General features: G+C 41.1%; 1 non-coding gene across 1 annotated transcript; it reads right to left on the reverse strand.

Annotated features, from left to right (window-relative positions):
* Positions 1-5,300: 5,300 nt before the first annotated feature.
* On the reverse strand, positions 5,301-5,372 carry trnac-gca (transfer RNA cysteine (anticodon GCA)). The gene has a single exon. It is a non-coding gene; the product is annotated as a tRNA-Cys (tRNA).
* Between the last annotated feature and the right edge of the window lie 4,452 nt (positions 5,373-9,824).

Below are 9,824 nucleotides of genomic sequence, written 5' to 3' on the forward strand. Positions count from 1 at the left end.
CATCAGTAGTCTTTTTATTGCAATATATACTGAAGATGGCATGTACCAACATGACATTAAAATCCAGCCTGGTTCGCTTGTGAAACAGCAACCGCATTGAATGGCATTTGAAAAACAGCAAAGTGCAGATGAGCAGATACAACAGAGTCTAGATGCTGGTTTAGCCTCCCAAAGTAATAGCCGCTGGGCTTCACCCATTGTAATGGTACGAAAGAAAGATCAAACGTACCGACTATGTGTAGACTACAGGGCACTAAACGAGCGCACTCTAAAAGACATCTATCCACTCCCAAGAATCCAAGACACACTAGACACACTGTCCACGGCAAAATGGTTTAGCACATTGGACCTTGCTTCCGGGTACTGGCAAGTGGAGTTGACCCCACAGGTGAGACAGGCAGCGTTCTACAGCAGGAAGGAACTGTTTGAGTGGAACATCACGCCGTTTGGCCTTTGCAATGCTCCTGCGACGTTCCAGTGATTAATGGACCGTGTCTTGGCTGGAATGCAGTGGGAAATCTGCCTGGTATACGTAGACGACATCATCGTCCTGGGCAGGAATGTAAAGGAAATGCTCCAGCGGCTGGCACAGGTCTTCAAAAGGCTGTGCCAAGCGAACCTGAAGCTGAAACACGCCAAATTTTGTCTCTTCTGCCACCAGGTAGTCTACCTTGGCCACGTCGTCTCAGAGCATGGTATAGCCGCCGACCCAGAGAAGGTGCAGAAAATTCGAGAATGGCCACAGTTTGTGGGTCTCGCATCCTACTACAGGCGGTTTGTCAAAGATTTTGCTGCAGTTGCAAAGCAACTTCACAACCTGTTGAGGAAACATGCCCGATTTCACTGGACCCCTGAGAGCCAACAGGCATTTGATGAGTTAAAGAAGCTGCTCACTACCACCCCCATCCTTGGCTACCCTATGGACAGTGGTGATCTTGTTCTGGACACAGATGCTAGCAATTTCGGAATCAGAACTGTGCTTTCTCAATTACAGCAAGGGGAAGAACGTGTACTAGCATATGGGAGTCAGAGTCTGACGCCAACTGAGCAGAATTAGTGCACAACGCGTAGAGAACTTTTAGCTGTGGTGGAGTTCACAGCACATTTTCATCAGTACCTGCTGGGCAGATCCTTCACTGTACACACAGACCATAGTACCTTACACTGGCTCCTGAGGATGAGAGAACCAGAGGGACATTTGGCCAGAGAGGCTTCTGGCTCGAGAAGCTTGGGTAGTATGACTTCAAAGTTGTTCATCACCCGGGGCACTGTCACAAAAATGCTGATGTGCTTTCTCTGAGGCCATGCTGTTCAACTTGCCCATGTAACCTTAAGAATCCCACCTTGAGTAGCCCTCAGCTCTGTCACCAAGCGGTCCAGTGTGACCTTGATGGCAAACCTATACATGATGAACCTGCAGCCATTACCCCGGAGTCTTGTCCAGTGGGGGTAGTACAACCTGCCATTACTACCAGTACCCTTCCATTCTCTGGGTGGACTACCGACAAACTGCGTTCTGCTCAGACAGCCAATCCAGAAATTACTCCCATCAAGAGGTGGATGGAGGAAGGCAATGAATGACCTTCCTGGGAGAATGTGTCCCCCTATGGCCCAGCAACAAAAGCTTACTGAAGCCAATGGCAAAGACTGTACCTGAATGAGGGCCCTGAGTTTTATCCCCAGATAATCCTGCCGCGAGTTTTCTGGGAAGATGTAATGCGCCAGATGCACGAGGAGCCAGTGGGTGGACATTTCGGTGTGGAGCGAACACTGTCTCGGTTGTGGACCAGGTATTGTTGGTACCAAATGCAAGAAGATGTTTCACTTTGGTGTCGCACATGCACATGGGTCTGCCATTATGGGGCACCACTTACACTCCATAGTGACCAAGGCACCAATTTTGAATCAGAGGTCTTCCAGAGCATGTGTGAGTTGCTAGACATTGACAAAACACCTTTCTGACCTCAGTCAGACGGACAGGTCGAGCGATTTAACCCTCTGGGGTCGACGGCATTGAAGACGATGCCAATCACTTTTTTTCTCTTTGAAAGTGTTTTTGTAAATGAAATTATATTGAAGCAACCCAGAAAAAATATGCACACAAACGGTAGATGGTTGTCTTTCCAAAAAGGTTATTGCCAAATAAATGTTTGTTATTAAATTAATGTTAAAAATAAAAAGCAAAGGTATGTCAAATTCTCGTCTCCACACTCACCGGAGCCCCGCCCCCGCACTTAGCGCTCCATTCACATGCAGGATTTATGTAAACGATTCTATTCAGATGGAAGTAAATGCTAATTGCTGTGTTGTTTGGGGGGAGTGATGTGCTAATGCATGCCCATGTCTAACAGAAAAAAAGGGCTTGAATGAAGAAACAAACCAAAAAAAAATCTTCCATATCGTTGTTTGTGTCCAGCATCGAATAATTATTTGACCGTGAATATCTAGAATGTGGTTGTGAATTTATGACTGAAATAAAGCTGCTCACATCGGTGCATGCTTTCACTTTGCAAAAGGCAGAGTTTATATAGCGAGTATGTATTTGTGCTATGTTGTTTTTCTAGAGTAGGGGAGAGCGGGGACGGTTGAAACACTTTTTGTATTTTCTTCAGTTTCTCAGTGACCGTTTTTAGTAGAAAGCCAAAATTTTAATATATTACACTTAAATCTGTCAGATACTCACCCACATTGTTGTAACATCCGTACGTGTAATAATATATGAACAATATAAACTTTAACAGACAAAGTGAAATTTTGCAACTGACCCCCTAACAGGGGTCGGTTGCAACAGTCCACAGGGACAGTTGCAACATTCATTAAAATGTAATTAAAAATACATTATATAACATCATACTGCAATTTCTTTATTTGTGAACAGACAGGGTTAAATTGGTTAAACTGATAAAGACAAAGAGTAATACAATAACAGAGGTCATAGGTTGAGGTCATAGGGTCTCATGTGAGAAATCGATACGGGAAGGTGTCTCTTGGGCAGTTCCAGCAGGTGGCAGTGGTTGAGCAATAGCAGCTGGAGACAGGATCTGCAGGAGGTGTAGGCAGGGCAGATGGAACTGGTGTAGCTGCAGTGGGTGGAGGAGGATGGTCTGTCACCAAAGATGGTGAAAAGTCAACATCTTCGAAGACCTCCCGATTAAATGGCCAAATGCCAGTGCACCCAAAACCTGACTGCACATTTGCTGGTGTTGCTGCCAAAGGGAGGGCCAACCTAACAATCCCATTAATGTCATAAATTGACATTGTCAGCCCTGGGTGGCTCTTCATCCATGAGTCACAGAAGGAGTTCACAGCTCATTTTAGAGGACCATAAGCAGTACGATCCAGTGGCTGTAGTTTGTGAGAGCAGTGAGGTGGAAAGGAAAGCAAGACAATTCCATTGTCTCTACAGTAATTTATTCCTGTCAGAGACAAATGGGATGAGTGGTTGTCCAGTATAAGCAGGACTTTAGCATCCACTGAGGACTTAGTGTGGTGTTGGAAATGCTTCAGAAACATGATAAAGTCTTCTTCCAGCATCCACCCAGGTGGGCCATCACGGATAAAATGTTCTTTGAAATGGACACGAGGGAATACAAAGTGAGGTGGGATCATATTCCCCAGTGCATTGACTGCACAAGCAAGGGTCACAAGTGTCCCTCTTTCTGCTGATATGGATGACCCAAACTGTCTACCGCCACGCCTGGCAACAATATTTTCTGGGTTTTGTACAGTTGTTACCCCTGTTTCATCCATGTTCCACACATCTTTTGCATGAAATTGGTTGCAACAGCAAGCTGGGACGGTTGCAACACCTTGTTGCAACTGTCCCTACTCTGACAGTCATGATAAAACTTGCTATGCTAGCTAGACACAACAAATTTGACACTTCCTAGCTATGCCTATTAGAAGCTAAGAAAACACTGATTTAAATTATATGAATGAATAATGCTTCACAAAAACAGTTTAGACAGTATGAGAAAAATTCTGAGCATTAAAAAAAAATACTTTTTTACCTTGAATTTTGCTTTTTCTAGAAGGAATGGTCACACATGGCTGATTTCTTGCAGATGGGGGGAGGGGCTCACTGAGCATGTGCAGTATGAGTATTGTCACTCTAGCTCATTCCTGATTGGAGAAATAAGCCTTGTTGCAACTGCCCCATGTTGCAACCGTCCCTGCTCTCCCCTACCATGAATTTATTATGATGTTACATTTCGTCTGCTTTGCAAAAGTTTCCACTCTTTGTGATCTGAGTATATAATGACTGAAATAAAGCTGTCAGAAAGTCAGAAAGCGTGCACAGATGCGAACAGCTTTATTTCAGTCAACTTTTGCTAAGCAGACGAAATGTAAAATCAATAATAGTACCACAGAAAAACAACATAGCACAAATATATACTTGCTAAATAAACACTAAATAAAAGTGAAAGCATGCGCCGATGTGAGCAGCTGTATTCCAGTCATCATATACTCAGATCACCCAAAAAATAGCACGATATGAACAGCTTTATTTCAGTCATAAACAGTGGAAACTTTTGCTAAGCAGACAAAATGTAAAACAAATAATATAATAGTATCCCAGAAAAACCAACATAGTTGTCTGTGAATGGCTTCAATGTGGTTGTGAATATGCCTTTTAGCAAATGATCTAAAAGAATTGCATTTCAATGAAAATTTCAGAAACCATGCTTTATTTTTTGTTTCTCTCAACAAAACCTGGCCTCAGTGTACCCTGATTTTGTAGGAGGAATCTGAATGTATAGGTGCAAACAGCTGAGACATCAATAGGAGTCCTGGGGAAACCTGGTGTCACCTGAGCCAGGTATCAATAGGTGTTACATATTCATAAATAGTCATTGATTATTCAGTGAAACAGAGGCTCTGTTGAAAAAAGTTAGGCACATCAGTCACTTTACTCCAAATAAAAGGTCTTTCTGAGTGTTATAATTTAGCTGTTTTTCTATGGGCCCACACCCAAGACTTTCATGAACTCAGTCCTGTGTTCAAAACAATCTGCAAGGTTTGTTTATTCTCAATTTTCACTGTTTTTTTCTGCTAGAGTTCAAAATTCTATTTTCGTGTATATGTAATTTGACATAAGCTTAAAAGTCACATATGAATCTAACATACTTACATCCGCCATATTATGAAAGCCCAGTTTGTGCTCTATGTAAAGTTGAAATGTATTAGATACTACATTGGTAAAGATTTGAAATTTACACAAATTTAAGAAGAGCCCAGATTCACTGCAGGTCTTCAAAAAGGCCTCAAAAGGGTTAAAGGTAATGCAAAGCAAGCCCAACAGGGGGCACCCGGATTTGAACCAGGGACCTCTTGATCTGCAGTCAAATGCTCTACCACTGAGCTATACCCCCACAAGTAAGCACTAGCAACTGACAACAGGTGTGTTCTAAATGGATGTCATTTTAATATTGGACCAAGGGTTCATAGATTAAAAGTCAATCCGCAGTTTCCTACTGCCATGGGATTATCTACACATGATATCATTTGTAGGCTGGGTCATTTCCAGACGACTTTTAATGTTGTAAACATTAAACATGCGGCCTTCTGAGCCGCAATAAAATTCTATAACATGCACTCTGCTTGGTCCCAATGAAAAGAGTGTCAACTGGTCTAGGTGGTCTACTGGTGTGGGAATTATTTGTTACAATGAAAACAGTCCCTGCTGGTAGACGTGACATAATGATCAGGGCAATATATTGCGAAGACAGTCCTTGTTGGTGCAGAGTGTGTGGAATTTGTTCATAGCAGACTCTGGGCACCTTAACACAAATCAATCGCCCCTTGAAATCCAAAGCCTATTTGAGCATCTTTGCTATCCAAGAGCATCCCTTCAAGGACACAATTTACCCATCTTTGTAAATTCACCATGTTGAGGTGAGGGGCTGAGTGTTGTCAGAAGGAGCTCTTTCTCCCCGCAGGGAGCGGTAACCATAGTAACCAGTAATTTCCGGATTGGACCTAAGATTTCCAGCCCAGCTACAGCTTAAAACCCGTCCATTTAAAAATGAAATAAAATAAAATAGCAGCCCCAAATGCATACTGTGATAACTAATACATTAACAAACAGAAAACCCAAAACAAATGGGTAAGTGCAAAGGGCACTATTTAGACTCACACACACAAACACACACACACACACACACACTGACAGACCCGCAGCACAGGCGATCTCACCCAGTGTCCAGCTCTTCAAGTCCTGCAGAAATCCGCGGAAGTTTTGATAATTTTATGATCATTCCTAAATATCATACAACATTACATTAGTAATATTGACTGTCAGATACTGAGCCAAAAGTGGTCACGTGATGAACGAACGAACGAATCAGACCCGAAGACGGTACTGACTACAGAGCCGAAGTCTATGAGGCTGTCACGTGACGAGCAAGTTTCCCCGCACAGAACCAGGTAGGATCTTGCGCATGCGCGGTCAATAAAAAATGAATCTCTCCCGAGTCATATTACGGATTCATTCAAAATGAATGAATCTTTCAAGGAACCGAATCGGAGCCACGGAGGCCAGCTGTACGCCAACCGCATCTTGTTAAAACGTAAAGAAAACAAAAAAATCTCTGTAATTCACTTATGGTGTTCTAGATGGCTACTTAATTTACACCTTAACACGAAGCAGGATGTAAGCCTAAACATGTCCTGTTCTCCAAAAAAGATGATGTACTGTACATTTCCTCCCGCCGCCCCATCATAAGTGCTTCTTCTCATCGCAGTTTCATAATAACACATCTAACATTCTGTCACGTTCCTTACAGTAAAACAGCTTGTGTAAAATAAAGGAAAGGTTTGTTTACTGGTTAAAAGGTTTGCATTACTCATATGAGTAATGCATACGATATTTATCTTAAACGTCAGAGAGACCCTGATGTTTCTAGTGTTTTTTTTGTTCTGCTGTAGGTACTTGTGCTCTGAGACTCTGGGACTCAGAGACTGAGGGAGATGTCTGTTGTTCTGTCTCTGCAGGAAATTGAATCGCTTTTGGGATTTTCTGGCCCAGAAAAGATCCTAGGTGATTTGCACCCCCATACCTCAGACCAGCAGAGGAGTAATTTCTCAAAATGCCATGGTAATGCAAAATTATTAGTAGATCTACTTTCAATATAACAAAACTGTGTCAGTGTTTTTGTACAGTTCAGCTGGATTTCCTGTCACTGTGGCCCTCAGAGCACAGTAGTATAGAGCAGAGTCTGATACAGCAGCAGAGGAGACGATCAGATCCACTTGTTTATCATCAACTTTAACAGACATTCTTGATGGATTGTTGGGACTGATTGGTGTTCCTCTTTGGTGAATATACAGAAGGCACTCAGGTTTAGATTTTGAATATTGTCTGTACCAGTGGAGGTAGTTGTTTGCTGAACTTCTGCTGGGTTTGTGTGTGCAGGACAGAGTAACATCATCACCTTCATCTACAGCTTTGTGAGTGAAACGTGGTTCTATTGAATCTGCCATGGAGTCACCTGTCATAGAGAAGAGAACATAAAGCATTTAATCTTTAAATAATCAACAGGAAATACTTAAGTCAGACCCACACTCTGCATTTTCACACTGCATCACCACACAGACTAATATTTAATATAATATAGTTAATATTTCTGTTATAACAAAAAGTCAATGTTAACTCACCTAGTGAAAGCCACAGATACATGAATATAACAGTGAACATGATGACTGGTCTTAGCTCAGTGAAAATAGTGGAGATCTTTCTGTAATCTAATATGTTAACACCATAAAGCTTCAAAATTGCTCCACCCCACAGCATCACATGACAGTGTCACCAATGTTGTTGTCAGATTGTTGATTCTTACTGAAACATCCTGGCTTTACATTCAGCCTCATATGGGGAACCTGTCCAGAGCACATTTAAGTAAACACATACTGAAAGCAGGAGTTCAGGTTACTGTCAGTTTGTGTGCAGTTTTACATCATCTCCAAAAAACATGACAGTAGGACATTTTTCTAAGAGAAATAATGCTTTTGTGTGAATGATTGTGTGAAAGGGTAAGTATATGGTTTGTATATGGAGCTCTCCAAAGGGTGTTTTCCTACCTCATGTGAACAAAGTTCATACCATATCAACCATGACCATGACAGAATCCCCCAAAAGGACATGTAACTTTCTCTAAAGCATTGGGAGAACTTCTTTCAGTATAACAAAACTGTGTCAGAGTTTTTGTACAGTGCAGCTGGATTTCCTGTCACTGTGGGCTCCAGAGCACAGTAGTATAGAGCAGAGTCTGATACAGCAGCAGAGGAGATGATCAGATCCACTTTCTTACTCGTTTTATCTTGCTCTTTGTTAAGTTTTATGGACAATCGTGGATGAGGTGGTTGAGCCTCAGTGACATATTCACTTCTTTCATCAATCAGCAGCAGAAACTTGGGTCTTGATCCAGGTTTTTGTCGATACCAGTGGAGACTGTCATCTGATCCAGTATATGTGCAGGACAGTGAGATGTTGCTGCCTTCCATTGAAAATACATTGGTTTGTTCTGGTTTAATGTTATTGTCAGCAGCCTCTGCTATAAAAACATTACAACAATATTGTGATATTTTAATCATAAATGACACATTTCACATGGAAAATTGTGTCTTCTTATTTAAAAAAAATAATATTTTGTGTGCAGTGTATATGACTTACCAACATCAGCAAGAGTGAAAAACACCACGAAGAGGAACAACATTGTTTTCCTGAGTGTTTAGTTCAAACCTCTAGCTTTAGAAATGAATGTCAGTGTTACTATTTGATGTACATCTCCACCTCTAGCTCCACCTACTTGTATTTATGCATATTCATGATAACTGTTCTATACTGTATACTGTTCATATAAATCTGTACAAATGTTTTTGTATTAAGGTCCTAAGCCATGGATTCACTCATACCATTTATTCAATTTTCCTGTGATATTTTGACATTGTTAGTTACATCACTTGTTTTTGGATCTCTCTCTCTCTCTCTCTCTCTCTCTCTCTCTCTCTCTCTCTCTCTCTCCCTCTCTCTCCCTATCTCTCTCTCATTAATAAAATGAGATGGACATTCAGTAAAGTCCTTTCTTTAGTAGTTGGTGTTTGTGACTGCACTGTGTGACACTGGTTTTGTTGGTGTGTAAACTAAACCCATCACTGGGTCACACGGTTCTCACAGTGTCTTTTGCATAGTGCTACTTTCCATTTGTAATTTTACAGATTGTTCTATTGCCTAATTGTTCTGTGAAATTCTATCTAAGACAGTTTTACTGGATTAAATCTACTTAGCAGTGGTATTTATTGGTTTTGTGTGTAGAAATCTGTTTTGTGTATTTACCTTCCTCTGTGTGTCATTTGTACAGCAGAAGGTGGCTTATTGTTAGAACCATTAAAAGAATAAGGTTTATTTGAGAATACAGAAGAAATATTCACACAAAAGTATGTCTTCATAACCCCCATATATTTCTCTTTAAATACTGCTGAATTTGTCATTTTCATGTTTGAAAGCAGCTATAAAACTCAACTCCACTGAATTGGCCATTAAGAATGTCATTTGACTCTGATCTGACTTTGATTTTAATGTAATTGATATAGACATCTGCTTAATAAAGCCACTGTGAAAAAATTAGTTTAGCTGATGGATCCAGGCACAGCAGCTGCACTTTGCAGTTCACAGAAAAGTATTGATTCACCCCTAATTATTAACAGTAGTACAGATTTATTATCAAATATAATTAGGATCATCTGTGACTTGGGGCCTGAAACAAAAATCTGACTGAGTTTCCTAAACAGACAGGTTTTTTTTTTTACAAGTTCTGCAGATGCAG

This window comes from Hemibagrus wyckioides, unplaced genomic scaffold (assembly GCF_019097595.1).
Source record: "Hemibagrus wyckioides isolate EC202008001 unplaced genomic scaffold, SWU_Hwy_1.0 Contig5, whole genome shotgun sequence".
Taxonomy (NCBI): domain Eukaryota; kingdom Metazoa; phylum Chordata; class Actinopteri; order Siluriformes; family Bagridae; genus Hemibagrus; species Hemibagrus wyckioides.